The following is a 4,224-nucleotide window of genomic DNA, read 5'->3' as shown; positions in this document are numbered from 1 at the left end:
TGGGTGTCAGTTAACCGACACAGTACCGAACAACTCCTAAAGAACGCAGCGAATGCTGTTTTCATGAGACAGTTTCGTTATCTGGAGGAAGGCAGCGTTCATTTTGTTGTTGTTGTTTACACTGCTCTGTGAGCTGATGCGTGGCGCACGTGAGCAGTTTCAGCAGCGGGGTCGTGCGTGCGTCCCGGTGGCGGGGTCGCCGTCGCGAGCAGCTGCAGCGGCGCTGGCGAGATTCCAGTGCCCCCGGTGTGGCCGGGGCGCGCAAGTTGCGGCAGAGATTGCCGGAGGGGCGGGTCCGGGGCCCCCCACCCCTCCCCCGGCTGGGAGGGGCGGCTGGGAGGGGCCAGCGCTGCCCCGCCGGCGCGCTCCCCCTGCGCTCGCCGCCGCCCCTTCCTCCGGCCCTTCCCCTCCAGCCGGCGAACCAGAAATATGGCTGCTTACCGGCCGCTGCCGCGCCGACTCGTCACAATCGATAGGTGCGCCGAGCAGCGCGCCAAATAACGGCCCGCAGCTGCAGGTGCTACATCTGCGGCCAACTTCGCTAACAGCTGGCCGATTCGAAAAGCCGGCGGACAAACTTCCCGGCCGTGTAGTGGCTTCTGGCTTTCGCGAAAGATAATTCCACGTTTCAGAGTTCACAGGGTTGCAGCCACGCGCTGAATGTTACGGCGTAGGATGAGCGGCAGGACTCTTTAGAGATATAATTGTCTGTATGACCTCTTCTGTAAACTTCGGATAAAGGAAAAGCATTCACTGTAGGTGGGTGACGTACAATGGTACTGGACCATAATCCAACACTGTGTTTCAGACATGATAGCTTTGTCCTGCCTTGACTTTAAGTCAAAATGTGCGGTTCGCAGGAACATTATTCTTATGAGTTAGCGGAGTGGCTAACTGGTGCAGCTTAACAGATAAGCTGTACAAGGAAAACAAAACTCCTTCAGTTAAAGAGTAAACTGAAAGTTAAAAAATGGAAGAATTTTTATTACCCTGAAGCGTCGCGTTACCTAAGGGGAAGAAGGCAGCGGGACATTTCCCTTCTGAAACAACAGAGAAACCGGATTTGAACTGTAGTCTGTTACGAGGCTATATACGAGGTGATTCTTATCAACGTTTAAAACCACCCATAGCTGCGGCAAGTTCGAGGACTGTTCCGAAAGTAAGGTCCGATCGGTTGCGTAATGGAATCCGCTGTGAGAATCAAACATGTTTCATTTACTTCAGTTACACACACCTTCCAGTTACTTCTCTACATAGTCGCTGCTCCTATATACACGTTTCTCTCAGCGTTATACCTACTTTCTACCATCCTCGTCATACAAGGCAGCTGCCTGTCCTTTCCGCCAATTAACTAGGCTTGTGCTACAGCTCGTTGACTGCCAAAATGTTGTCTTCAAAGACTGTGTTTCATGTGAGCAAAGATGAAATTCAGGGGTATCCAGTTACGGACTGTGTTGTGGGTGATCAAACACTTATCGAAATCGCCGCAGGAGCATCTTCATTGCCCCTGCAGAGTGCGGCCGAGAATTGTCATGAAGAAGGAACTGCACGACAGTTGTGTTATGTGGGCTGCATAACATCAGGCGAAATCACTCACTTGCTCTCATACTTTACGGGAGACACTGTTTAGGCAGGCTTCTTTATGTGCTCACTGTGCGCTCAGAACTGAAAAGAGCGACATAACGAGATCGAGGAGCATACTAGAGACACTACCCGACACACCTGCGCAAAGCTTTATCGGATTTTTACTGTGGCTTCCATTTCGCGCCCTATGTGACCTTAGTTTCCAAATAGCCCTCGTAATTTAGGACCTATGAGGACGCAAGTGTCCGGAAATACCCCAAAAATGGATAACAAATGCTGAAACTGTCACGTCACCAGAAGACGTAGCTTTCCGAACGTGCAGCGGATGTGCTTGTCGATTCTGCCCTCGTCGATAAGGGTAGGTGGTACACGTAGCTACACAACGGAGCAAATTTCGAACGTCCAAGTAAATGTGATATGTTGTAAACTTAGAAGTTACGGAATTACTGTCCTCGCTGTAACCAAGCAAACACCGTTCTTAGTTAGCGTTTCTTCCATTTTGTCCCTTCTTTTTTTGTTTACAGACATAATTAGTGAAGAAAACGTAGATCATTTGCTTATAGCGAAGAAATTCGGAAGCTTATTCTCATTTACTTGTGACGCAATACGGTAGGTTTTTGGTGTTTTGTACTCTGCAATAAACCAGCGAAGGCCGTGAAAGCAGTAAATAACATAATAAATCGTATTTCAAACTAAACATGTAACTGTCCACCGCATTGAAAAACAAAATGCTGCCTGCCAGACGCAAGACTCGATCCCTCAGCCCCACGTGGTATAGTCGCGCACGTAGGCCCGGAACCACACCGTCGTGAATATTGGCGTGGGTTGGGATGAACAGGTGCGACGTCACACGTGCAACATTTGTCATCCAGTTTGTTTTGTCCATTTCTCGACATTTGCGGTCCCGTGTATTTTGCATTAAAGTATTTGTATCAGCATCATCCACGTCGCTTCGGAGGTTTTTAAACCTGACTAAGAATCACCCTGTGTAGAAGCCGAAGGAGACATGACTCGTTTTTTTATGTATGCGATGTATTGACAATGAATAATGTCATACCAACATCTGTAACGTAGTGTAGCTCTTAAAAAAATCGCAGAGTGTCAGCTTGAGGGGAGGTGATCAGACACCCAGCGAATCCGCACGTAGGCTTAATGACGGTTGTCTGGTACAGGGGTCAGCCTGACTGTGCTTTTTCGGTGATCTTCCACGCTCCTTTACGCAAATGCTTGGTCGGTCCCCAACTTCTGCCTTAGAAAATGCCATACACAAACATTTAAAAATACATAGACACGACTTTCCTCCCTTAGGTGGCCTGGCGACTGTGTAAACGAGAAGCGCGTTCTGTTACATAGTAAAAAAAAAAATTAGAAAATTCCAGATTATGAAAACCCCGTATCATGTTATGAACGCTGAGAAATACAGACTTGAATGCGCATTACACCTTAATTTTGACGTCTACATAGACGAGATGATGTAATGTACGCTACGAAGACTCTCCCTATCTTTCTTAAGCAAATCAAGATAGTCCAAATCATTATCTTCCGAAGCACACATTTCTTTTTAAATAAAATGAGGTTCATTCTAGGGATATCTAAAGAAAGGAAATAGCGATATAACGATTGTTAAAATTGGGAAATAAAACGAGAAGAGGCGAAAAGTGTACTAAATGAGAAGGGAAAATACTGGCATCATAGTACAATTTCCAAAACTAAATCCGATGTCTGTGCGGAAATGGAGAGAGTTATTCGGATAAGTCTTGCTCGATCCATTCCCTGTTTCATTCTCAAACAAAGCGAAAGAGAAATGTCCGTGTTTTTTCGTATGTGTTGCAACCTCTCTAGGCTCTGTAAGTGGGCTGCTTCTGTGTTGGCAGTGCTGTGTAGTGCTTTGCATTGGATCTCTGACTGCGCTTTCTTTGTAAGAGACTCTGTGGCTGGTTGGACTCGTTGTTGGAAGTTAGTCGCCAGCAGTGATGGAAGTACTGTTGGGCAGTTGGAGGTGAACAGCCAGCAGTGATGGATGTTAAATGTGAGAAGTAAGCATTAATGGAGGGTAGAGGTCTGAAGTGTTAGCGTAGGCTAACGACCTGGAAGTGTCCGACTTGGAGACTGAATATTATTCATGATTATATACCTTCGTACTGGATGTCAATGTTGATTTATGTTTGTGTCTGAACTGGATGTCACATTATCAAGGTAAAAAAATACATTATTTGGCTTGCAAAGAGATCTTTCGTTTGCTAACCACATGCCTGTTAGTAGTCAGTGGCTTTAGTCGTTAAATCTTTTATTTAGCTGACAGTATTGACGCTCGCTGTATTGCAGTAGTTCGCGTAATGAAGATTTTTGTGAGGTAAGTGCTTAATGAAATGTATAGATTATTGTTAGGATTTCTTTTTAGTCAGGGCCATTCTTTTGAATTAATTATTTGAAGTCAGGTTATCCTTTTTTTGGGAAGTCAGATTGCGTTGCGCTAGAATATTGTGGGTCAATGTTGATATGATAAGAATAAGTTAAGAGAAAGTAGGTTCACTTGCATTCAATTTCACTCAGCAGTTTAAGTAAAGTATTTAATAAAGAAATTTCAGCTCAAACTAGCAATGGAGGCGATAGAAGCGCTCTACTAACTTTCTACTAGAC

Source organism: Schistocerca piceifrons, chromosome 2, assembly GCF_021461385.2.
Source record: "Schistocerca piceifrons isolate TAMUIC-IGC-003096 chromosome 2, iqSchPice1.1, whole genome shotgun sequence".
Taxonomy (NCBI): Eukaryota; Metazoa; Arthropoda; class Insecta; order Orthoptera; family Acrididae; genus Schistocerca; species Schistocerca piceifrons.
This window is presented reverse-complemented; position numbering follows the sequence as displayed.